Genomic DNA, 27799 nt, shown 5'->3' with positions numbered 1-27799 from the left:
CTCACAGTCTTTTGTGTCAGGCTTCACTTGCCCTGCCTGGGTGGGAGCAAATTCCCAGGGTACCAGATGCTTCAGGGAGTTGGTGGGGGAGGGGCAGTGGCAGGCAGGAGGAGGATTTTCCTCATTAGATGTACAGAGAATGCAGGTTGTCGTGTTAATACGCTAATCCTCTAGGATGTTGCCTCTATTGGGGTTTTTTATGCACTCAGAACCTCCATGGCCCTTAGCCTGACAGGTAACTCGTTCTCCTCCCTCACTTTGCAGTTTCCCCCAAGGGCTTTTTAAGTTCTGGTGAGTGTTGTATGTGGAACAGAAAGGTGCAAAGGTAGTGGCAATGAATTAACTTGTTGTTAGCAGGAAGTGATTGTGAGACGAGGCATAAAATCTCTGTGACTGTAATTAACTGAAAGTTATAATTACATCATCTAAGGCAAATTGTTCCCTGAGTGTCAACATGTTTACTTATTCCTTTATTTAATATTTCATTCTAACTTTCTAGATGTGGTTGAGAAATTAGTCAGGGACCAGCTTACCAGGTCAAGCAGGTATCTGGGAAATTCACCCAATTAATATATTTTCCTTGCCTGGTCGTATCTCACCTGCTCATCTGATCTAGTGTATCTTTTCAGCATTTTTAATTAATTTTAATTTTTTTAATTGAAGTATAGTTGATTTGCAATATTGTGTTAGTTTTAGGGGTACACCATAGTGGTTCAGTATTTTTGCAGATTTTATTCCATTATAGGTTATTACAAGATAATGGGCATCCCTGTGCCTTGTTGCTTACCTATCTTATATGCAGTAGTTTGTATTTTTTAATCCCATACCCTTAATTTGTCCTTCCCCCACCTCCCTCTCCCCCTTTGGTAACCACCACAAGTTTGTTTTATATATCCATGAGTCTGTTTCTGTTCTGTATATAAATTCATTTGTATTATTTTTTAGATTCCACATATAAATGATATCATATCATATTTGTCTTTCACTGTCTGACTTATTTCACTAAGTGTAATATTCTCTAGGTCCATCCATGTTGCTGCAAATGACATTATTTCATTCTTTTTATGGTTGAGTAATAGTCTAGTGTGTGTGTGTGTGTGTGTGTGTGTGTATGTGTGTGTGTGTGTGTGTGTGTGTGTATACCATGTCTTCTTAATTTGGTCAAAAAGTTAATGGAACAAAACAGAGTAACTGAACTCATTTGATTTGGGACAAGAGTATAGCTTAAGTTCAGTTCTCTGGGGAAAAAAACCCTCAATTCCCTGTGTCAAATATAATATCATATAATAATTCAGTCTAAAGTTGTTGAAAACTGGGGAATACGTTCCAAAAGTTTTCTCTACTTTATCAAAGCAAAAGAAGACAAAAATGGAACATAATCACCAATTATCCTCTTTCTCAAAAAGAATATGTAAGAGGGGAGACAGGATCCTGATGGAATCTCAGCCAGTTTGGTCAGGACCACCATCACTTACTGTCAGTGATGTCCGTAGTTAATAATAATGGCAAGGATATTAACCTCCAGCACCTATGGAGTTTTATGCTTGACACTGTATCCTTATCTCACCACTGTGAGGTGGGTTTTGTCAAGATCACAAAGCAGTGAGTGATGGCCTCCGATTCACTGCTCCTCACCTCTTCTCTACCCTGAGGACACAATGGCTGGAGGCCATGTAGGGTAGCAGGACAAGACCATGCTGAGAGCATGGAGAATTGCTGGTCATGTTAGCCTCTAATCTGTTAGGTGAGTTTAGGTAAGTCACATAAACTCCCTGAGGTTTTGCTTCCTATAAAGCAGAAGGGACTCCTGTTTTTTTCTAACTCCCATTGTGAAGGCTTGCTAGATAATAGCTGTGAAAGTTTTTGGACAGTCAACCATAAAGTCATAACAATAGGACATTATTTTGTATTGTGATCACTATGATGATGTGGCAAGATTCTCATATGAGACGTGGTAGCTGCTCTGGGGTAAAGATTCGCAGAGGAGTCAAATTCTCATGTCACATCCAGTGAGGCTGAGGTTCAAAATGAATCATTTGATATGCTGACATGCCAGGGAATCAGATAATTCACAGCCAGGAAGCAGCAGGAATCATGAACGTTGTGGATCTGACTTGATTGATGTGGTGACACATGTATTCAAAGCATCACCAGGCTCCCTAAACAGATCTCCTTCTAGGGAAGCCGATGTCTGTGGGAGGCTCCCTCCAGAGACTGCAGGCCAGGAATTGATCATAACAGATCATGAGGTAAATTTTTACAAGACTCAGGGGTTCTTCAGAGTGATCTGGCTGACATTATCCTGACTCAGGCTCTACCGTGCCTTGAACAATTACCACATCTCAGGTCGTGGGTTTCTAGATGATGGAATACTTCCATAGCTGATCCAGGCAGCAGGACACGAAGGCAAGGCAGAAATGTCATCCGTACTTCATCTAATCCCAGTAGACTGGTGGGTCTCAAACTCCAGGGAGACTAAAATCTCTTAGAAAACTTGTTCAAAGGCAGATTTCTGGGCTCCATTCCCAGGGATAGAGAGATCCCATTGGTATAGTTTGGGGCCCAGAACTGTGCATTCAAACGAACTCTTAAGTAACAATGCAGGTAATGTAAAATTAACATTTTCAGGGAAAAAATGTAGATGAGAAGGGCCCTGAATGAGAGTTACTATGATAAAAATTAAACATCTAATATTTATTGAGCACTTACTATGAACCAGGCACTCTTCTATACATAAATTACTATAATACCTAATATGCCATATGTAAATTAACTCCTTCCATCCTCACCATGATCCCATGAGATATACAATAATATTTCATCCATTTTTTAAATGGAGTAATGGAGGCACAGATTGCTTAAGAAGATCCTAGCACCTGTGAGATCATGTCTTGGTTTCATAGTAAAATGTAAAAATGTTAATATCTCAGAAGAACTTTCTAGGAAAGGGATAGATTGTTCAAATCGCACACAGAGGGAGAGTCATTACTCCTATAGCTCTAGCAATATAGTCTGATTCTAATATTAAAATTCATGCCAGCCTGGTAACTCACAGTAGGGATGGAGCTTGGGGGAAACTGCCCACCGTAGAATCTGTTTCACAGGATCCAAACATTGAGATTGGAGACCATGAAACCCCAATAGTTACAGCTTTGTTCATAGGGCCCCGGCCTCTAATGCAGAAGTTGCTCTTCTCCCAACCAGCTTTCTCTTTGATGGAGTCCTGTTGAAATGCTGCAGGCCTCATATTTGCCTACCAGGTTTACAGAAGGAGGAGTTTTTAAGCCTCTACTAATTAAAGTATAATGCTAACCATCTATGGCCAGTTAGCTCATTTAATTAGAGCCTATTAAGAATAAGGGTAAACTCACTGAACCCTACATTTACTCTCTGTTATGAAAGAATTCTTTGGAATTTTTCCCTTTTCCTTGGTTAAGAAGAGCAAAGAGGCAGGAGACTTGGAAGACCTTCTTAACTGGGCGTAGTTACTGAGACAAACAGGCCAGCCCAGAGAGGAGGTAGTACTTGAATGTTTATTTAAAAATGTTCTTTCCTGGTTTAATTATCCATGTACCATGATTTAAAGAACCTTGAAGTTGGCTGATCATTGCTTAAAATTTAGGAGCTCCAGAGTTCCAGGCCTACATTTCTAAGTGCCTGACTGCTAAAATGTTCCATTTGATTGCTCTGCCAGAATCCCTTCCTCCAAACATATCCCAGACTGAATCCATCATGTTCTCCACCAAGTCTGTCTTCTCCAGATGAAACTGTTTATGTTCCTGATGACATTGTTCTCCCAGCAGGCTCAGAACCACAGCCATCTTTGAATGCACCCTCCCTAGATAGCCATCTGTGAGAGAAATTCACAAGTTCTCTCTGTTGTGCTGTTATTCTTCCAACACTCTCATCACTGTCAGTACCACAGTGCAGATCCCTTTTCACCTCGTGGTGTCTGGACCACACTCTGGAAGCTAATGTTGTCCTCCTTTGTTCATCCTGTGGCTTCTTCCTACAGTGGCTCTGGGAAATTGAAACCATATCATTCTTGAGCTCAAAATTTCTCCATGATTTTTATTGCCTAGGAAAAGGTTCTGCAACCAATTCCATTGTGTGTGTTTGGGGCGGGTGCCGGGGGCAAGGTGCAGGGCAGGGTGGGCGTTCTACCCACACCACCAAGCAATTCTTGGACACCAGCTGGGTATCCTACAACTGAGCTCAATTTTGACTCACTATCTACCCAGATGGCATCAGATCCCACAAGTTAAGGGCTCAGTCCCACAAGATGTCCCTCTACTTCAGATGTCAATTGCAAGTCCAGGTTGTCACCTATATTTCTGACCAGCTGGCTATAAATCAGAGATTTCCTCAACCCTTTCCTTGGGTCTGATTAATTTTCTAGAACAGTACACAGGACACAGGAAACCAGTTTATGCACTAGATCAAAAGTTCATCACAGGAACTTCCCTGGTGGTACAGTTGTTAAGAATCCCCCTGCCAATGCAGGGGACACAGGTTCGAGCCCTGGTCCGGGAAGATCCCACATGCCGCGGAGCAACTAAGCCCGTGAGCCACAACTACTGAGCCTGCACTCTAGAGCCTGCAAGCCACAACTACTGAAGCCCGCACGCCTAGAGCACGTGCTCCACAACAAGAGAAGCCACCGCAGTGAGAAGCCTGCACACCGCAGCAAAGAGTAGCCCCTGCTCAATGCAACCAGAGAAAGCCGGCACGCAGCAACGAAGACCCAACGCAGCCAAAAATAAATAAATTTATATTGAAAAAAACAAACAGTACATGGTGGGAAAATGAAGCACAAGTATTGTTTTTAATCCACATGTTGATCTGTTAAGTGATTGTGATGGTTAATTTTATGCATCAACTTGACTGGACTAACAGATGCCCCGATAACTGGTAAACTATTATTTCTTGGTGTGTCTGTGAGGGTGTTTCTGGAAGAGATTAGCATTTGAATCAGTAGGCTGAATAAGGAAGAAATAAAGAAGATTGCCCATACCACTTTGGGTGGGCATCATCCAGTCTAGTGAGGGCCTAAATAGATAAAAGAGGTGAAGGATGGGCAAATTTGCTGTCTTTGCTTGAGTTGGTACACCATCTTCTCCTGTCCTCAGCCGTCAGTGCTCCTGGACTTCAGACTCAGACCAGGACTTACACCATCAGCTGCCCTGGTCCTCAGATCTTCAGAGTTGGATTGAATTATACCACTGGCTTCCCTTCTCCAACTTGAAGATGGCAGATAGTGGGACTTGTCCTCCATAATTGTGTGAGCCAATTCCTATAATACATTTCCTCTTAAATATATATATATATATCTCAATACATATGTATCCTATTGGTTCGATGTCTCTGAAGAAATCTGACCTGCATCAAGACCCTGGTCTCCCCATTATGCTCGCCCATAGTATAATGTTGTCTTCTACCATCTGCTGGTAGCACTTCTCATCACCTCCCCTCTGAGACCCCATAACCAAGCCACCATCACCTCTCTCTTTTTTTAAACAGTTTTATTGAGGTGTAATTACATACTATAAAAGTCACCTATTGTAAGTGTATTATAATTCAATGATTTTTAGTAGTCATTTAGTAATAGAATTGTGTAACCATCATCACAGTTTTAGAACATCTCCATCACCCCAAAACATTTCTTTGTGCCTATTTGCAGTCAGTTCTGCTCCCACTTTCAATCCCTGGCCACCACTGCTCTGTTTTCTATATCTATAGATTTGCCAAGCACTGCTCTGTTTTCTGTATCTATAGATTTGCCTTTTCTGGACACTTCATATAAATGGAATCATACAATATGTAGTGTTTTGTATGTGGCTTCTTTCATTTAGCATAATATTTTTGAGGTTCATCTATGTTGTAGCATGCACTGGTAGTTTGCTCCTTTTCACTGCTGAATAGTATTCCATTGCATGGACATACCACATTTGTTTATCTTTTCATTAGTTAGTCAACATTTGGATTTTTTCAAGTTTTTTGGCTATTGCGAGTAAGTCTGCTCTGAACTTTAAGTCTTTCTGTGGACGTATGTTTGTATTTCTTTTATGTAGATATCTAGATGTGGAATTGCTGGGTTGTAAAAATATATTTAACTTTATAAGAAGCCACCAAACTGTTTTCCAAAGTGGGTCTATCGTTTTTCATTCCCACAGGTATAAGGGTTCTAATTTCTCCACATCCTCACCAATACTTGTTGTTCTCTATCTTTTTGATTATAGCCATTCTAGTGGGGGGTGTAGTAATACCTCATTTTGGTTTTAAACTGCATCTCTTAATGATTTACTGATGTCCAGCATCTTTTCATGTGCTTATTAGCTCTTCTTATATTTTCTTTGGTGAAATGTCTATTCAAATATTTTGACTATTTAAAAATTGAATTGCTTGTCTTATTATTGAGTTATATGAGTTGTTTATACAATCTGGATACAAGTTCTTTATCAGACATATGATTTACAAACCGTTTCTCCCAGTTTGTGCCTTCCCCCTTTCATTTTTCTAACGGTGCCTTTTAGAAGAGCAAAAGTTTTAATTTTTTTTTTTATTTTTTTAATCAGTCATCATTTTTATACACAACAGTGTATACATGTCAATCCCAATCGCCCAATTCAGCACATCACCATCCCCACCCCACCGCGGTTTTCCCCCCTTGGTGTCCATACGTTTGTTCTCTACATCTGTGTCTCAACTTCTGCCCTGCAAACCGGTTCATCTGTACGATTTTTCTAGGTTCCACATACATGCGTTAATATACAATATTTGTTTTTCTCTTTCTGACTTACTTCACTCTGTATGACGGTCTCTAGATCCATCCACGTCTCAACAAATGACTCAATTTCGTTCCTTTGTATGGCTGAGTAATATTCCATTTTATATATGTACCACAACTTCTTTATCCATTCGTCTGTCAATGGGCATTTAGGTTGCTTCCATGACCTGGCTATTGTAAATAGTGCTGCAATGAACATTGGGGTACATGTGTCTTTTTGAATTATGGTTTTCTCTGGGTATATGCCCAGTGGTGGTATTGCTGGATCATATGGTAATTCTATTTTTAGTTTTTTAAGGAACCTCCATATTGTTCTCCATAGTGGCTGTATCAATTTACATTCCCACCAACAGTGCAAGAGGGTTCCCTTTTCTCCACACCCTCTCCAGCATTTGTTGTTTGTAGATTTTCTGATGATGCCCATTCTAACTGGTGTGAGGTGATACCTCATTGTAGTTTTGATTTACATTTCTCTAATAATTAGTGATGTTGAGCATCTTTTCATGTGCTTCTTGGCCATCTGTGTGTCTTCTTTGGAGAAATGTCTATTTAGGTCTTCTGCCCATTTTTGGATTGGGTTGTTTGTTTCTTTAATATTGAGCTGCATGAGCTGTTTATATATTTTGGATATTAATCCTTTGTCCGTTGATGCGTTTGCAAATATTTTCTCCCATTCTGAGGGTTGTCTTTTCGTTTTAATTTTTATAAAGTTTTAATTTTTATAAAGTCCAATTTATCAATTTTTTTTCTTGTTTTTGATATCATATATAAGAACTCTTTGCCCTGATGTCACTACATTTTTTTTTCTTATGTTTTCTTCTAGAAGTCTTGTAATTTCACTTCTACATTAAGTCTATGATCCATTTTGAGTTAATTTGTGTATGGTGTGAAGTTAGTATCTACATTCTTTTTATTTTCAATTTTTTTTGTATATAAGTGCCAATTGTCTCAGCCCTGTTTGTTGGAAAGACTACCTTTCCCTTATTGAATTGCCTTAGCATATCTGTCAAAAATCAACTGACCATAAATGTGACAGTTTGTTTCTGGACTGTCACCTCTGTTCCATTGATCTATGTGATTATCCCATGCCAGTACCACATTGTCTTGCTTACTGTAGCTTTATGATTAAGTTTGTAATTGGGCAATATAAGTTCTTTTCTCTTTTTTTTCAAGATTGTTTCAGCTACTGTGGGTTCTTTGCACTTTTGTATGCATTGTAGAGTAAACTTGTCAATTTCTACAAAAAATCCTGATGGCAATTTTATATGGATTGTATTAAATCTATAGATCATTCTGGGGAGAATTGCCATCTTAATAAAATTGAGTCTTCAGTTTATGAACATGGACTGTAACTCTATTTATTTAGCAATGCTTTGTGGTTTTCAAAGTACAAGCCCTATCTTGCACTTCTTTTGGTAACTTGATTCCTAAATATTTCATTCTTTTTGATGCTATTGTGAATGGAAGTCATTTCTTAATCTTGATTTTGGACTGTTCCTTGCTAACTTGTAGAAATACAATTGATTTTTGTGCATTGATCCTGAACCTTGTGACCTTTCCAAACTTGTTTATTAACTCTAATATATCTTTTAATGTGAGCATTTCTCAAGATTTTCTACATACGAGATCATGTTGTCTGTGAATAAAGGCAGTTTTACTTCTTCCATTCCAATTGGTATGCCTTTAATTTTTTTCTTGCCATATTAAACTGACTAGAACTTTGGTACAAGGTTGAGTAGAAGGAGTAAGAGTGGGTACGCATGCCATATTCCTAGTCTTAGTGGGAAAACTTTTGCCAGTGAATCCATTTGGGCATGACTTTGTCATTGTGGGAAGATTTTAAATTACAAATCAGTTTTTACCTTATTATATATCAATTCAGATTTTCTATTTCTTCTTGAGTCAGTTTAGGTAACATGTCTTCCTAGAAATTTTTCCATTTTACACAAGTTGTCTAATTTGATATAAAGTAGTAATTTATAATATTCACTTATAATCCTTTAATTTTTTACAAGAATGGAAAGGATTGCCCCTCTTTTTTTGGGGGGGGGTGGTAATTTATGTCTCCTCTTTTTATTTCCTGGTTAGTCTAGCTAAAGATTTATCAATTTTGTTGGTCTTTTCAAGGAACCAACTTTTGGTTTCATTGATTTTTCGCTACTATTTTTCTGTTTTCTATTTCTCTGTTTTCTACTTCTCTGTTTTCTACTCTACTCTTCATTATTTCCTTTCTCTTTCTTGCTTTGGATTTAGTCCCTCTATTACTGGTTTCTTATGGTTGATGTTTAAGTTATTGATTTAATAACTGTCTTCTGTTCTAGTGTAGGCATTTATAGCTATATATTTCCCTCTAATTACTGAATTAGCTGCATCCCATAAATTTTGATATGTTGAATTTTATTCTTACTCAGCTCAAAATATTTTTTAAAATTTCCTTCTGGTGTTTTTCTTTGACAAATGGTTTATTTAGAAGTGTTTTGTTTAATTTCCAAGTATTTAGTAATTCCCCCAATTTCCTTCTGTTGTTGATTTCTAGTTTCATTGTATTATAGTTAGACAGCACACTTTGTATGATTTCAGACCTTTTAAATTTATTGAAACTTGTTTTATAGCCTGACATATGGTCCACTCCAGACAATGTTCCATGTGTGTTTGAAAAGAATGTGTATTCTGCTGTCATTGAGTGGAATGTTTTATAAATATCAGTGAGGGCAAGTGTTTTTAAGTCTTCTCTATACTTGCTGACTTTCTGCCTAGCTGTTCTATCAATTTAAAGTGGAGTACTAGGATCTCCAACTGTGATTTTTGAACACTACCATCTCTTGCTTATGTTATTGTAATAGCTTAGCACTCCCTGTCCACCCTCCCTGCTTTATTTTTTTCAATAGGACTTATCATCATCTGACCGTGTATATATTTTACTTATATGTTAGAATATATAGGTCCTATTATGGCAGGGATTTTGTCATTTTTCATTGCTGCTGTAACCATAGTACCTATAACAGTGCCTGACACATATGTCACTCACAAATATTTGTTGGATGAATAAACACATCACTGAACAAATGGCACCCACTATTCTCTTTGACAAGTACAAAACTCCTTACCCTACCATCTGGAGGATAACCACGATGGATCAATACCAGTGGAATACTGAGATGGAGTGGCCATAGGTGGAAACTCTCCCTTCCCCCTCATGTTTTTCCTTTGGGTTTCTCTCTCCTTATATTTTCTAGTCATCAGAGTAGTAGGACTTGAGGACCAGGACTGGATGTAGATCTTGAGGAACTAGGCCACTGTGCTTGATTGAGATCCAGGCTGTTTCGTGGCTTTCTCCAGGCAAAGGAATCCCCCTGGCATCAGGTGGCCCTGTGCAGCTCAGTGGGTGTTAATTTCCAAGTGGAGAGGACAAGGAGGGGCTAAAACTTCACAGTAATAAACAGAGCAGCTTTCCCCTGCATCTACACTTTTTCCTCCTGAACCTGAGACAGCTAGCCATAGGGGGCTGGTCCAAGATTGGGTGTTCAAAATTCCAGCCAAACATCATTCCATCTTAGCACAATTGACACTATCTACTCAGATGTACATCTTGATGTAGCTTTGAAATTTTATGTTTATCCTACTTTGGAGGGCTATATTATATATAACAACATCAGAAAAAAAATACCCCAGCATATAATATTTACTGAGTGCTTGGCATATGATATCAAGATTTTTCACATTTATCGAGTATATTGGATACTTTATATATCTATATGCTTAATCAGTTAAAAATAAAAGACTGACTAATATTTTTCTTTTACTCATTAAAGTTAGGTCTAAGTTTTATAAACTGTTCTTTTATGGTGTGCATAACCAACTGGAGCTCAGAGGAGTGATCTGAGCTACAGACAACAATTTGGGTATCTTGTATAAATGTATGATAATTAAAGGTATAGGGATAGATCGTATGCTCTGGAGAGTGATAAAAGGAGAGACCCTAGCTCAAAACTTTGAGGAATTTAATTTTTAATGGTTGAGTAGAAGATGATGAGCCTGAAAAGGCAGAGAAGGAGCACCCAGAGAGGTCACAGGAAAACTGGGAGGGTGTTACACACAGGAAGGTATGTGTCAGCTTTCTGAAAGCTTGCAATTCTCATAACACACTTTGCTTTGGGAGAGTCTAACTCCTAATAAAGTACCTGTCATTTAATTAAAAATTATCATTAAGCAGGTGGTCCTGAAATTGTGCTTGACACTAGATAAATAGTTCTCAGCCATATGTACCTACAACACTGGAAGGATGTAGATTTTTGCATTATTAAGATGTTGTATCTTCATCAAAATTAGTTTATTCCAATTCTTGCATTCCCCCTCTGAGTGTGGCATATCCTTTCCAGATACCCTATTATTCATCTATGGCTTTTTGGCATTCTAGTAGTAAATTTGAATATTTGATGTCAGTGAAACTTGATGATAAACACTGTACAAATAAAGTTGAATTATTATTGCAGCATTCCTGGGAATGAGATTATTTCTTATTTTTGTGTTTAATGCTAGTGGCAGTAAATTCCCAATGAATTTTTATTTTATTGTTTTAGACTCAGCAACAAATTTATTTTGCTCATTCACTCACTCATTCATACATCAAATGTATGTTAAGTGCCTACTATATGCCAGACACTGGGAGCGTTAAGGCACATCAGGCATGATTCTCAAGCTTTGGTATGCATTGGAACCACCTAGAAAACTTGTTAAAAATACATATGCCCCAATGCACCCCCTCATATTCAGTAGGTCCAGGGTCGTTTCTGGGAATCTATGTTTAACAAGCTCTCTTTGTGATTCTGATGCACAACAAAGTTTTAGAACTATTGTTCTATGTAAAAACATTTATAGTGAAAACTTAAATATACTAAAATGTAAGCGGTGTCAGATAGAAGTATACATGGGGTAGAGTGTATATTAAATTTTATTATATTTGTATCTTCCTATAGCAGTAGACTGTACACTCAACAATATTATTGCAAATTTTCAGCTATAATGGAATTTTTTGTTAGGTCTTTAAAGCCTTAGCAATATGTTTATTTTCATTAATATTGCAGAAAATTTTAATGTCCTTATAACTGATCATAAAGGTAAGAGCATGCTGTAAACATACAAATATCATTATATCCATGCATACAACTTCCTTTAGTAGGAATGAGGAAAGCATCTGGCAGTTCTTACTGAAATGCTGGGAAGCGTATTCTGTGGCCATTATAACAGGACTGGTCCTGTTATAAATGAAAGGGTTCTTTCCTTTTCTTTTATTCCTTTGTCTACTGGGCTCTTTTGCAGCCTGTTGATACAAACAGCATTAGAGGAGTATCAGCAGTTTCTAAAACACCCACAATAATGCAAAGTGCAAAACTCTGAGTCTTGCATTGAGGAAAATAAACTTTCTTTTAAAGAATAATTGGTGTTTTCTTCTTAAAAGGAGGCACTTATTTACTGTGCCATTCACAAAGAAACTTAGGCTGTGAGGGATGGATCAACTCCACTTTTATTGTAGGGAAGCTGTGATGTTCCTTGACTACAAGATTTAATAGGAAGAGATGTAGGTTAGAAGCAACTATTTAACAAGTCTGATTCAAAATTGAGTGAAAACAGCACAGGAAACTTGAAAAAAATTCTAGAATTTTTTCCAAATGTTGATTCAAAATGTCTCCTGGTCTCTTGAAATAGCTTCAAGAAGTGCAATATGGTGGCTGCTGATCACAGAAATTCTTGATTTTCCTCTCTTTCCTGGGAACACAGGTAAACTACTCTTCCGAGCCTCCTTTACATTCTATATATGGTCATATACTAAGTTATAGCCAATGGAATATGAGTGGAAGTGATGTGAGATAGATAGATGGATAGATATACCTCTTCTAGGCTTGACCCATAAAAAGTTCCCCCTGTGGTTCTCCATGCACCTTTCTGTCTGCTGGATGATGACACCCAGGCAACCTTGAAAGCCACAAATTGAAAACTGCAGGGCTTCTGTCAGCCTGGGTTCTTAAATAACTGTACGGAGCAGGGACATCCCACCCGCACTCCTCCCCATCCCAATGCCAATGGACTTTGCTTGAGAGAAAAACAACCCTTCACCCTGTTAAGCCTCTGAAGCGTTGGGGTTAGTCTGTAACAGCAGTTAGCCTACTTTAACTAATACAGGATGTAAGAATACAGGCAAGTCTGTACCATGAGACCATGCACTACCTATTATTTCTGGAGCCAGAGCCCTGAACATAGTCCCATAATTCTCCTGCAGAGGTTGCCTTTACCATAATCCCCCTGAGAAAATTCTGTAGAAAAGACTCTTCTAGCTCCAGGGGGCAGTACTTAGGCTGTCAGGAGAATTCTAGTCCTGCAAGGACAGTTCAAAGCAAACATTTCTCTTGGTCAATGGGACATGGTCCTAGTAGCACACAGAGTGTGAAATACACAGAAATTCTCACTTCAGAATTTGGAGACAACAGGATTGGATAGAAGGAAACCAGAGGCACAGCCACAATGGAGCACGACACACATGCAGAGAACCAGAGCACAGGACCACCTGCTAGGTCCCTTAATGGCACTTGCCACAGACTGGCAGGTATTGTCATTAAAATTTAAGAGAAAATCCTCCTGGCTTTTAAAAAGTTTTACTGCATGGAAGTCAGATAGCGAATTTCACGATGTTCGAAGTCCTAGTCCTTAGGAAAAGATAGATTTGCCTTCCCTTTTAAGATAATGACCGAGCCCCTCCAGATTGTCTCCTTCCTCTCCCAGCAGCCAGCCTTTCACACGCCAGCACCCTTCCCACAGTGATGGCTTTCCACTGGGTAGCTATTTATGGCATCACCCATTCCAAATACAATCTCAGTGGATATAGGAACTACTTAAGAATTTGCAACCTGATTTATTTTTAATTTTGGCTTGGTTTTTATCCGAAATATTCCTCCAAGCCTTAAAGCTCTTCAGCCATTTTACAATAAGTACCTCTCTCTCCTTCCTAGTCCATTAAATAAAATAGCCACCATCCAAGTAACAGTTATTCTGTACAAGGCACTGGGCATGGCCTTTACCTACATTACGTTACTTAATCGTCACAGGAGAGTATTATTGTTATCCCATTTTGCATATGAAGAAACTGAGGCAGCAAAAGATTAAATAACTTGGCCAAGCTCACATAACTAGTAAGGAGCAAAACCAGGGTTCAAACCTGAGCACTCTAGCTGCAAACCTCCAACCTTAACCACTGTGCTCTACGGCCTCTACTTCTATTTTAATTTTTGCTCATGGAAGACATCTCTTGAGAGAGTAGTTGATCCTTCAGAAGGAAGATAAATAATTCCAGTTCATCAGAACTTCTTCTCTGCACCTTCGTGTTTTTTTCATTCCAGCACTTGTGGAATCTGGGAACCTCTTACCATGGTACCAGTGTTCACTCTCTGAGGTACCTCCCTTCTCTAAATCTTAGCAGTTCTCTGGCATGGCGAGATCCTGGGGCTGTTGCCACAGTCTTCCGGAAAAGAGAAGCTTCTTGGCTCCAGCATGTTCTTAACGCTCAGGAGAAGAGTTGCACTGAGGGGCCAATCTGTCGCTGTGTCTATATTTAGCACCATCTGCCAGGAATATTTCAAACTGCCTATTTTAGTACATGCCATTTTGTGCAAATGCGACTGCTCCACCACTAGTTCATGGGAAACCAAGGGCACTGGCGGGATAGGGAGTTTCTGCTCTTTATGTTAAGTGTTGTGAGCCGGCCCTTCAGGCAACCTTCCAATGAGACAAGGAAGAGGATGGAGGGAGGGTTTTCCCAGGGTGTTAGTCCCAGGGGTCCACACTTTCAGTGGCTCAAAAGTGATCCAGGGGTGGCAGCTGCCGAGGAGGCGGAGGGGGGTTCTGGATTGGGGGAGGAAACGTAAAAAGCCCAAGGCTTTTATACAGCATCCCTGAGGCAACCTGCTGGCCGTTCCCATTTCAGAGCTCCCCATTCCAGCTCCATAAATCACTGGGCAAACTCTTCCAGCCTTAACCAACCCTGTGCAGCCTTTGTGATCCATCTCAGGGAAAGACAAGGGCTCCCGTTTACTGAGGGCTTCAGTTTTCAGTGTTGGCTTGTACAAGCATCAGTTCAACTCGTCCATATAACATCCTTGTGAGGGAGGTTCTAGTCTTAGTTCCACCTTACAGCCAAGGAAACTGAGGCTTAGAGAGGCTTAGGGACTTGCAGAGTTAGAATCTGAGCTCGGGCTCACTGAAGCGAGACCATGATCTTAACTATTGTTATCATACTGACCAGTTCTAAATCCCCTACCCAATCAGTCTCTCTGCAATAGACACTGTATTTTTTGCATATTATTTCCATCTGCAGCTTATTTTCCAGACTCAATGCTTAACTGTATTTGAGAGGTTCTGACCATAGGTTTGTTATCTAGCCCCACTGTGACTGTGTTGACTTCCCTAAAAACCCCTCCCAGACTGGGCCCAGAAACAGCCCAGTGAGGTGGGGGGCTCTTGGTTTTGCCCTCAGCCTTGAGTAAGAACTGCTTGGAGGAAGCAGTTGAACAGCCTTATGAGAGCCTTCCCCAGCTGTAGAGGTGCAGAGAGATGTATGGAATTCATCCTTGTAGATGACAAGGGCTGCTGGGAAAGGAAATGCCACCAGGGACTGGCATGGGACCAGAGCTGAGAAGACTGACAGCGGGGTGCAGTTCATTAACCCAGCTGTCCTGGGTGACTTATTTATCTTCAGAGTGGCTGAATCCAGGCAAATTCTGAACAGTGATAATAGGAAAATATCAAAATATATGTGTACATTTTTCTAAGCACAATTCCTGAGGATGACCAGTCACCCTAGGATGAAAGTTAGAAGAGGTGGTTACATGCATGCTCTGGTGTTGTAGGTTGGAAACTGAGTCCTTGGGAAGTAGAGTGAGTGGTACAGAATAGAGATTAGAAATCAGAGCTTTTAACAGACAGCTCCATATCCCATCTGTTTCAGTTGTTTATTCCTATATACCAAGCCACCCTTGAACTTAGTGGCTTAAAACAAGAACAATCATTTTATTATTACCTCCCATGGACGTTGGTGGGTGGCTGTCTGGCTAGGTGGTTCTCACTGGGGTCTCTCCTTCAGTTGCAGCTGGACAATGGTTGGGGCTGGAGTCATTTCAAAGGCTTCTTCATGTATCTGGAAGTCGGTGCTGGCTGTGAACTGGGACCTCAGCTCAGCTGTGTGTCAGGACAGCTATATATCATCTCTCCATGGGCCTGACTGTCCCCATAGGAAGAGAGCTGTGTTCCCAGAGGGAAAGACCCAAGAGAATGAGGCAAACACTATATCACCTTTTATGACCGAGCCTTAGAAGTCACGTAGTGTCATAGTATAGTCCCATTGTGGTCGCAGGCCAGGCCAGATCCAAGAGGAGAGAATATAGACACACTCCTCAAAGGAAGGAGAATCAACATCAGTTTGTAAGAGGAGCATGTGAGATGGGATATATATTGTGGTGAAAGATACAGTCATCCATACCAATTTCAATGGACTAGGGAACAGCTTGGATTTGGGAGAAATTGGACGAGGTACTATAGGCAGTATTAAGTGCCAGAGGGCTGAAAGGGCAGTGGAGAATCAAGACTCCAAGCAATTCCTTCTTACATTCAGCAAGTGTTTACTGGGTACTTATCAGGTGCCAGAAACTGGGGATACAGCAGTGATCAAGAGACAAGGCTCCAGCAGCTTTCATGTAATTTAGAGTCTGGTGGGGATGCGATGAACAACTGCTCAAATAAATACAGACGTGCCACGAGGAACTATAAAGTTGGGTAAGAAGACTAACGATATTGGGGCGGGGTGTCTATTTTAGGTAAAGAGCTTAGGGATGACCTCTCTGAGGTGGGGACATTTGAGCAGAGACTTAAATGGACAGAGTGAAGCATGCAAACATCTGGAGGAAGGGCATTCCAGCCTGGGGAAGAGCAAGGGCAAAGTCCCTGCAGAAGGATAAACTTGAGTATTCAAGGTATAACAGGAAGCCCTGTGACTAGCATGGAGGGATTAAGTTGGAGAAGGGTAGGAAATGAGGTATAAGAAGTTACCAGGAGTTGGGGCAAAATCTATTACAAAACATTGCTTTTGCTGGTGTTTGGTCCCCTCGGTGTTAGGATGGAAGAACAAATCCTCCTCATTAGAAAGTATCCATCGTGAACATAGGCTTCCTGTTTTCTAAACATAAATGACCGTGTTTCTATTTGGGGCAGAGCTGACTGAATACGAATTTCAGAAAACATCTCGGACATGAATGTAGAAGCATCTGGCCGCCCCCAGGGTAACTTCCCACCACTTACCACAGTCAATCTGGTCTTTGTCAGGGCATCTTCCTTTTCAGAGGGTAACTATGACAACGGAGCCTGATGCTGATGCTGTGGCCGTGCAGCAGCCCTCTCTTTGCACACATGATGCTGTGGGAACACAGGACTGCGAATCAGGGTAACGTCGGCCTCTCTCTTTGCAGTGAACAAGTTATCTGCGATTTGATTCAATTAATGTTTTTTTTACTCGCTTTGTTTTTACTATGACTCTCTCATAACAAAATGATTAACATGTCCTGTAATCTGTAACATCATTTCCCAAATTTATTTGATCAAGACCCTTGTATTAGTTTTCTGTTGCTGCTGTAACAAATCACCACAAACTTAACAGCTCAAAAGACACAAATGTATTATCTTACAGTCTGTAGATCAGAAGTCTGATGTGGGTCTCTACAGGCTAAAATGACAGTGTCAGCAGGGCTATGTCCCTTTCTTGAGGCTCAAGGGGAAGGTCCATTTCCTTAGTCATTCTGGTTCTTGGCAGAATTGAATTCCTTGTGGTTATAGGACCAAGGTCTCCATTTTCTTGCTGGCTGAGGGCCATTCCCAGCTTCTAAAGGCTGCCCAAATTCCTTAGCTCATGGCTCCGTCCTCTATCTTCAAAGCCAGCAATGGCAGGTAGAATAATTCTCACACCTTGAATCTCTCCTCCATCTTCTTCTGTCTCATCTCTCTCTGACCACAGCCAGGGAAGATTTTCAACTTTTAAGAACTCATGTGATTAGATTGGGCCCACCTGGATAATCCAGGGTGTTCTTTCCACCTGAAGATCCGTGCCCTTAGTCACATCGGCAAAGTTCCATTTACCATGTAAGGCAACACAGTCACATGTTCCATGGATTAGAGAGTGGACATCTTTGGGAGAGTCATTCCCTACCACAACCTTCATTCCCCAACCCCATTAAACTAGAGTTTAATGTAATAGAGTTTGGGAAGCCCTGCGGTAGAGGTATCCAGAGGGCTGATTCTAGACAGGAAAGAAACTATTTCTTTAGGGGCTGTTGCAACAGCCAAAGCACTGGGTGAGCACAAGACCAGGTGAGGTTGGATTCCTCCACGTGGTTGGCGCAGGGGGGTCAGAGGAATAAGGTTTCAGTGATGGGTTTAACCTTCTTGCTTACCTCGAGTATGAATCAGGCAGATTTTTCTGATTAGGCTTGTCTGTCAAGAACTTCTGCCTCTAATGCCAGAAAGGAGAGGAAGGGACCGTTACTGCAGCAGGTGCTTTTCAAAATCACCTCATATAATGGTCATGCTAACTTGTGAAGGTGAACCCTGCATTTGAACCTACATGAGGTAGATTCATTTGGTGCCTCACTCGGGTCCCCTTTACTGGGCTGGTGCACCCGTCTACAGAGGTGGTGAGCTAACAGTTCACAGCTCCCCCTTTCTCTAGAAATTACCCTTACAGCTGATGGGGGCTGCCTCAGCTTTGAGGTTATGCCACCGACCACCCCCTCGCCCAACGCGCGTACACACACACACACACCCTCCCAACCACAAAAGTCTGGCCCTCTTGCCTCATGGTGGGGACATTTCTGTGTCCCAGAGTCCTCTGGGGATCAAATCTGGACTTCTTCCTCGCTTTACTCTTTTCCCTTCACTTTTCTGCTTCCCTTACAAGTTTTTCCTGAATAAATCACGTGTTCCCAAACCCCTACCTCTGGCAGTACTTCCAAAGAACCCAACCTAAGATGTGATACAAAATTAATTCAAATATCGGGACCCACAAAATGGAGGCTGGCCCAGCGGCGGGGGCCCACATCACAGATCTAAACGAAAGTCAGTTCCCACTTACAAGAAATGCCTCACTGTCAAGGAAACCTGACATACACCAGTCACAATCCTCCAACTCAGCTTTAGCTGGCTTCCCTCACCCTAGAAAACGAGACCTGCTAGCCTTATAAGGGAATACCGGACCTCCTAGCCAATCATGCCATTTCCTTGTCGCCTCTTCTAACTCTCTCTAAAACGTAGTCCTCGCTTTTTGCAGGTTCCTGGGCTAGACTCCGACAGCACCAAGAAAAAAACAGGAGAAAATGCCGCTATCGCCCCTGGTACCTGCCCCTTTCCGGGTATGTAGTTGAATAAATCAAACGAAGCTTGATTATTTCTTTGTAGAAGTGGGGCGGGAATTACGTGTAGGATTCTAAAGACTAAGTTTGTAGGAAAGGACAAGCAGTGAGAGTTGAGAATAAGTATGAATTCAATGGTCCCTCTCAGTGTAAGCTCCTTGGGGGTACGGGACGTGTTCGTCTCATGCACACTGTATCCCTGCGCCCAGCACAGGAGCTGAAACGTGGCAGATCTGCAGCAGTTAAGTGAATGAAGTTGAGAGAAGCAACCGGTGAGGTTTCTGTGAGTCCGGAGGTTGAGCCAGGAGAAAGTTGGGGAAAGAGGATCCGTTCTCTGTAGCACATGCTCCTTTGCACCCTTCCAAGCCCTTCTGTGATGACCTCACTTTTCCCGGGAACCTGCTCCTAGTTCCCAGGAAGCTGTGGACTCAGGCCCTCACCCGGAAAGGGGCACTTCCGGTCAGCCCCTCCTCCCCCTACACCAGGATGGAGTGTCCCAGACTACTCCTTAACCTAGGACAATGCCCCGCCCTTCAGAGGTCTAGTGGACCCTTGGGTTAGACTTAAATTAGGTTTATTAATATGTTATTTAAATCTATACATCAAAAAACTAGGTAGTATTAACCCATTTTACCTTAGTGCTCATATAAGACTAAAACAGATTTATGATCTAAACACTAAAAAAGTCACAAAACCAGTAAAATGAGCATTAATAACATTAATGAAATGTGACATCATATTGTTTTCCTAAAACCAAGTCTATATTCCCAACACAGTGTGGTCCTAACTGTCCAAGCCCAGCTCTCTCCCAGTCAGCCCATCTGTATTATCCTGGGCCAAGTGCAGGCATCCTCTCTTGCACTCAGCTTTTCTCTCTTCCTACCACCTCTAAACCTACTTTTGGATAAAATGCACTCTGCTGTGTTTTAGCTTCCAGCAGATGCAAACACATTTATATGTTAAGCCCACCTCTATCTATTCCTCATTAGAGGAAAATAAATAAAGTGGCTTTACTCGGCATTAATGTGACCCCAGACACAAACTGGAGGCTGCAATCATGCGGTGACTGTGGATTATACGTTGGATATTCAGATTATTTAGAATATATATGCTTATAAGAATATATATCATATTTATTATATATACATGATATATATTTATGTATACATATGCATTTATGTACGTGACATAATCATCAAGTTTTAGTTTTAAAATAAAAAAGTAAAACATTCTCTTAGAAAATTTGTGGCCCCTTGAGGAACAACGCTGTTTTAGGCATAGCCTCGTCTGGAATGTTGCGTCTTTGTATATGCTATTATTTCTCCTTCTGCCATACCCGTGCATTCGGTCATGCCCAAGAAATAAAATTAATTTTCTTCACCTCCCCTGTTTGCATATCCAATCATCATCCTTATTTATTCAATCTATTCTAGAACAACCAATCAGCCACATTAAGCATGTATCATAGCCACTCCTTGACTTCACAAGAACTCTGCAAAGTAGATATTAATATTCTTATTATGGTCCCAGTTTAAAAATGAAAAATCTGGAGCTCAGTGAGTTTGAGACTTGGGTTGCATTGGAAGTAGGGCTTTGATTCAATTCTGCCTGACCTCAGATCCCACACTCTTATTCTTCACTGTATCCCCAAGGTATTGAAAAGCATATGGTACATAATCAGTACTCAGCAAATATCTTTTGAATGAACACAATAACAATGAACTGTTTCCATTGTGCCAGTCGCCTCTCCTCACAGCCCACAGGAGCTGGACTCCGCTATAGACCTGACGTAGACCCTGTATGTTTCTCCTTTACAGGCAGCAAGGCCCTGCAGAGTAGAAACTAAGGATCCTTACCTGGGAATGCCCATCATGGCTGGCACATAGTAGGTGCCTAAATATTTATTAATCAGAATTGGCTTGAGTTCTTAGGTAGTCATGGCCCAGCCTGGGATCTTTCTTCAAGGTTAACTTAGAATTAGAAAAAAGACCTTGAGGAAGAGAGTGTGTTTCTGACGACTCCAGAAAGGCACCACCAGCAGCCTTGGTAAAGGAATGGGAAGCTTTGGCAACTTCCTTCTAAGGTTGGACTCCAAGCCCTGCTACGTAATGTACGCAAAAGCATGTGATTCAGAGAGCAGCAAAACCATGGAGAAGCTTTCCAGGTTTAGAGTCATTGAAGCAAGTGGTGTAAATGATGAAATTTAAAAGACAGGGACCTTTTTAGAAAAAGCCAGGGTGCACAGAAGTGACAGCATTGCAAGCTGGGTGGAAATGACAAATCTTCCCCATTCCCCTTGCAGGAGGGACTTGGAGAATGGCTTTTAAAATGCCCTTTTAAGTCGCTGAAGGAGCCGTCAGCGGGATCAGCTAAGGCTGGGAAGTTCCTCGTGATCATCTGCAGCATAATTGAGGTGCCCACATTCTTTCTGCCCCGGCTGCTCCTCGGGTCAGATAAAATGCACCGGGGGCTCACGGTTCATCTGTGTTTACATTTTCCCCTCTTTGCTGCCCTTGTTCTTCTGCTCACCGCAAATCACCAGGCTCTTGCTGCCCCTGTTTCAACAGGAAACTTTCTTTCCCCCCAGACTGTTTACAGCTTCCTCTCCATGCAGTTTTCCAGCCAGTGGAAGCCTGGCCCGTTACTGGTTTGCGGCGGGTTTATGGTGGGATTGCGGTGGGTTTATGGTGGGTTTGCGGTGGGCACCCACAGAGAAGCAGGCAGCTTGACCTGAGCGTGTTCTCTCCTCACCCACTTGCCTGGGGGGACGGGGAACGGGCAGGGCCTCCTTGTGCTTCTGGAGGAGTCCCCAAATGTCTGATAAATTGCAGGGTGTTTTCAGTGACTGAGCACCTGTCCAAAGCTGGCGCATCTTTCCCTACCTCAATGAGATCAATGGGTCGGAGAGGGGGAAGGAATTGACATCATGCGTAACCATCCACGCCAGACATTGGACCAGGGGCCCAATGGACATCATTAGCTGGAATTCTCACAGCCACCTGGCAGGCTCAGTTCTGTCCTCACTCAGCAGATCAGGGACCCCTGATTCACCAGAGACACAGCTAGGATGTCAGAGAGTCAGGACTCAATTCTAGGTCCCGGGCCCCAGAGCCCAAGCGCTTTTCACTTGAATACGCTGGAGGGACTTTGGCTTCTCCCCTGACACCCACACTCGCAGAAGGGACCGTGCTCTCCCTCTCTCCCCACCCGTCGCTGATTCATGCAGAAATTATAATAAAGTCAGGATTTGTAAAGTTTCGTTCGCCAGCTCTTCTCAGGTACCCTTCAGTTCAAACACAGTTTTGGTCCCTGCCAGATTCTCCAGCATACTTCCAATTTCATGCAAAGTCATCCTTTCTGATAAGTTCATTTTGTTACATTTATGACTAAGTATGATTTCATTTTATACCATTTTAAGGCATCTCCTGTATGCAAATTCAGAAACCAGAGAAAAAAAATGTTTTTGTTAGATGCCATGCCCTGATTTTTGGATCAGAAAATGCATCCCCTCCCCAAGCTCCGCACCATGTCTGTATCATCATCGTGGTAATCATCGTGGTAATCATCGTGCCTTAGTTTTCCTTTTAGCAGCACTTTTTTTTTTTTAATTCTCTGTTGCAGGCACTGGAAGAACTGTTGTGTGTCCCTCATTGCAGGTGCAGCACCAGAATATCCCAGCCCCTTCTCCAAACAGATTCTTGACCACGCAGTCTCAGCCTCCCCCTCCATACTAAGAGTTAAGATGCTTTTCTCAATCCTGTAGCAGATGGAACAGCTGCCCCTCCCTGAGGATCCCCTTCCCAACCCCCTTTCCAGGGAAATATGTGTGGTGGGGGAAACCCGAGTGGAGGATGCATTTGCTCTGTCTCGGCACCAAAAAGAAAGTCCTGCCCTTCCCTGGTGGGCCTCCTCCGGACTGGCTACCCTCCCTCCCCAAGGATGAAGCTCCAAGTGGTACCTCCAGCCCTGCCGGAACCCACTCTTTCCAAACCACTAAGTCATTTCCCCTCAAGGACTTTCTCATTAAAACCTTCCTGTTTGCTTTAGCTCTGGAGCTCCGTTCTGAGTTACTGTTTCCTTCCCCATCCCTACTGAGCTGGAATTAATGGCCTGGCACCTTTCAGCTCTCCCTCCCTTTGCAGTTTTCCTTCCCACTCTCATCTCTTGGCTGGAGTCTCCACACTTTGTACACATTTGTGCAAAGCCCCAGAGTTTCTAAAGCTGTGAGGGAAGATATTGCTTGGAGGATAAATTGGGAAGATGAGCATCTATGAAGAGGCACCAGGGAGAAAACCATCTGACCAAGAGCTTGTCCCAGATCCATCTGACATAGCGAGCAGAGCAGTTGGGAATAGCAACCTTTGACTAATGGGCTCTGAGCTGCTGGACCTTGAGCAGCTGCTGAATCCCCTGGAAGACGGCTGTGGTCTCCTCAGAGCCCTGGTTAGGAGCGTTGCATGCACGTCTGAGACCTGCTGACCAGGGGATAGTTTGCTGTGTGGTCAGTAGCCACAAAGCAGGACTCCGTGGGGCAGTAGAGGCCAGAAGACATCGGCCCTTTCTGGTTCAGTGATGGAGTGATGGGAAGAGAGTACAGAAAGAGAAAAGAAATGGTCATAGTAAACAGTGCACCTTAGTTCCTCTTCTATCAGTCTTAACTCTTTAGGGAGGCAGTTCTCTGTTCCAGGCACATGGAGAACCGTTTTATATTTCTCATTGCAGGCCCAAAATATTCCAGCCCCTCCTCCAAACAGATTCTTGATTGAATAGAATGTCACGGGCTGTACTAAGAACAGTGTCCTTTGTGCCCTGTATTGAGTAAAAGTTCATTGAAGCAAGTCAAGCTGAAGTTCAAAAAGTGTACGTGACAGAAGAGAAGGGCCAAAAACTCGTCTGCTGACTCAAAACCTTTTATTGTTTATTCATTCCATCACAGTGTCATTATGAAAAGCTTTGGGGAGATTTTCCTGGGGTGATGGGTCCACCCCTCAAGTCCCATCCCATTGACAATCCCCTGCCCCAGTAAGTGTGAGGCCCACACCATCTAGCGACTGCTGATGCAGCTTTGCAGAACTCCAAAACACTGCCAGCTTTCAAAGTATGCTTATGGTTGCTCATCATCACCAGCTTGGTGACTTCCACAGAAGGTGAGAATTCCATGGTTTGGGTCCTGGCTCTCTTTCTGCTGATTCAGAGGAAACCTCGATCCTCCACAAGGCTCATCAGGCTTGTCTGCTGCTCGCCACGTTATTCCCTGCTCTGTGAACTTCTGCATCCTGTGCCGTAAGCGATCCTTCCTTCTCCTCTTAGATTTTCAATCTCTGCCTCCCTACTGACCTTTTCCAATTAGTCTACAAATTGCTTAACTCTCCATTTCCCAACAACTCTATGTACTCTGCCTGCTTCATAAGCCCTTCCCTTTGCGTCCTCCAGGGGGCACCACCCACACTGTATTCTGGGTACAGTAGTAGTTGCGAGGAGTTTCATTTACCCAGGATACAACCTGAATGCAACTCCTCCTCTTCTGCCTCCTCGTGCAAAGATGGGCACCGTTGCTTCCCTCCAGTTACTGTCCTGTGTTCTTCCTTCCTTCTAATGCCGTTCTTACAAGAGCCATCGCTCTTCCTTGCCTTTCCACGTGCAGAAGTCTCTGAGGACTTACTACTGTATCATCAGTGGCCTCCCTTTCATCCTCCTGCTCGCCCATCTGTAGCGTATGATACACCTGACTTTTCCCTCCTTCTGGAGACACCCTCCTCCCCTGGCCTTCCTGCTTCTTCTGTGCTCTCCTGGCTCCTGGTCAGTCCCCGACCAGCTCTCCACCTCCAGTGTTCTCTCTGAAATCTTGATGTTTCTGAAGGCTATGTCCTCAGCCCTCTTTTATTCTTCACAGTCCCTTCCCTGGACCATTGCATTTACTCCCAGTTAATGATCTGAAACTTTCCATGTCAATACATCTTAATAATAACCAGTCCATATTTGATTATCTAAATCATCCCCCAAATGTCCTTTCTAGCTAGTTTGTTCAATGAGGAACCAATTAGAGCATGTACATCCCATATCCAATTTTAAGTCCTTTTTAAAAAAAGATCAAGTATAGACATAATAGCATGCTTGTTAAACAGATTTGGCCAGTTATCTGCAGAACATCCCATCTTCTGGATTTGACTAGGTGCTTCTTTGCAATATCATTTAGCTTGTTTCTCTAACCCACTTATTTTTTATAAACTGGAAGGAAAAAGCAAAGGCATGATGATTCAGTTTAAATCTTGTTAGCTAGATTATGTCATAGATGTGGACTTTATATTGCATTTCGTCATAAGCTACATATGTTCTGGTTGACTCACCATTGAGGATCCTAGCATTGAACCATCAATTAAGGCAAATGGTAGTCTCATCCTTCCATTGTAGCATGATGTTTTTCCCATGTGACTAGCGAGTAAATGATGCGATGTTGTTTTGGCAATATACAAATGTCCAGTGCCCCATCAGCCATATGCTTAATGCTTTTTATCACCAGTTTATACTCACTGCATAAGTCAATAATTCCATTAAGAGTTTAAAGTGATTATCAGCCAGGGTTCTTGGTAGGATATGGATGCCACACTTCAATTAATTAAAGGTTAATTAAGAACATTTTTAGGACGGAGCTACATACTGAGGTGTGGGCCATCAAGGGGTGGGTGATGAGTGCCAGGTGGGCAGCTGTTACCAGCCCTGGTCCTGAAGGGGCAGGAGAAGAAAGGTGCTCCTGGTGCTGGGCAAGCTGCAGCCCTGGGAGGAGAGCTGCCCACTGGGAGGAGTGGCTGCTGACAGAGGAATGCCGTTATAATCCAGACCTTCACCTGGCAGGGCACTCAGAGGAAATGAAACTTTTCTGATAACTTTATTTTCTGCTTCTTACCTGAAGCACAGTAGCAGGACAGGGGGTTACAGTTGAGGTGCTGGAGGCAGGTATGTCCTTTGAATAGCTGTTTCTGCACCAAGCTGACTATTGGCATTGAGAGCTATCAAGAGAAACAAAGTGGACAGCATTCTCCGGTGGAGGTTGACCTCTGGTTGCCAAAGCACAAAGTGGGGGGAGGGGAGGATATCACATTTACAAAGGATAATTGTATTTGTTAGCAGGTTGGGGCCAAAGCTGTGTTGTCTCCCTGCAGGAAACAATGAAAACAAGACGATGTTAGTCCCAGGGAAATACATCCTCACTCCTGAATAATTGTTTGTTTCAGCCCCCGGACACTTTTCATTCAAACGTGTAAATGCACAGAAGAGAGAGAAGTTAATGATCACTAACCTTTTACCATCTTGGGAGGAGCGACTTCTGGTGCCAAGTATCAGGAAACTTCTGAGGGAATGATTCCAGGTGCCCTTAGCTCAGGTAAGTTTCCTCAGCTTGGGAATAAAACACCTCTGCTTTCACTCACTGCAGGTTAAAAGAAATAGCACTGATAACGTGTATCATGTCATTCAATCAAGCGTTGGAGCCTGAAGGCATGCTGGTTCCTCTGGTCTCTGGGGGAGGGTTCATTACTGAGTTTCCTTCTAGCTGACAAGCGATTTGAATGTCCCCCTATTACGTGGGATGTCAACAGTGTGGGGCTGAGAAGGAGAAGATTAGATTGATGGCTGCTCTATCACTTACCAACCAGGTGGCCTTGAGTGTGTTACTTGATCTCCCCAAACCAGTGTTTACATCCGTAAAACAGTAATAATCATCATTCCCCTGATTACAGGAGAAACAGCTCTCGAGGTAAGGTGTATAAGAATGGATTCTAGAATCAGAAAGACTGGAGCTTAAAATCTAGTTACGCTTCCTAGTGATTGTATAAAACTGGACAGTCACCTGTAAACCAGCTAAAACAGGGAAAGCAATGGAATTTTCCTCATAGATTATTTTAAAGATTAAATGCTGAAAAGCACCTAGCACAGTGCTGGCGAGGAATACGCACTCAAGGGTTCATTATTATTAACATCAGCCGTCCCGGCTGCTGGTGGTAGGCAGGATGCCCCGGTGTGATGCCCTGTTTAACATCCTTGGGCAAAGCGGAGCCTGTGAATATGACGAGCGATCACTCCCATGGCTGTGGTACGTAATATGGCAAAAGGGAGGTCGTGGGGTGGACCTGACCTAGTCAGTTTAAAAGCACAGAGCTTTCTCCGCTGGTCACAGGTGAGAAATCCTAGAAGTGGGCTCCTGCTGGCCTGGGAGAAAGCAAACATCCATGCTGTGAATAGCATGGGAACCACATGGCAAGGAATATCAATGGCCTCTGGGAGCTGAGTGTGATCCCCAGATGACAGCTAGCAGGGAAATGGGGAACATATTCCTACTAGGTCATGAGAAACTGAATTCTGCCAACAACCCGACTGAGCTTGGAAGGGGACCCCACCCCTCAGATGAGAACTCAGCATGGCCGGTGCCCTGACTGCAGCCTTGTGATCCCCTGAGCAGGGATCCAGCAAAGCTGTGCTCAGAATTCTGCTCCATGGAAAATGTAAGATAATAAGTTTGTGTTGTTTTAATCCACTTAGCTTGTGGTAATTTGTTCACAGTAATAGAAGACTAATA

The 27799-nt window shown here is 42.4% G+C and overlaps 1 long non-coding RNA gene across 2 annotated transcripts in view; it reads left to right on the top strand.

Annotated features, from left to right (window-relative positions):
• LOC309633507 overlaps positions 1–27799 on the top strand; it is a 67719-nt gene that overhangs the window by 20116 nt on the left and 19804 nt on the right. The window contains exons 1-2 of one of the 2 annotated variants that reach the window (XR_014247583.1): positions 1119–17270; positions 19146–26608. This is a non-coding gene — a long non-coding RNA (uncharacterized lncRNA). Of the gene's footprint in view, positions 1–1118; positions 26609–27799 lie in introns of those variants that run through there. The other variant, XR_014247582.1, reaches the window with a different exon arrangement.

This window comes from Balaenoptera borealis (assembly GCF_965194805.1).
Source record: "Balaenoptera borealis genome assembly, chromosome: 1".
NCBI classification, from domain to species: domain Eukaryota; kingdom Metazoa; phylum Chordata; class Mammalia; order Artiodactyla; family Balaenopteridae; genus Balaenoptera; species Balaenoptera borealis.
Note: the sequence above shows the minus strand (reverse complement) of the source record. Positions and strands in the feature narration are given on the sequence as shown.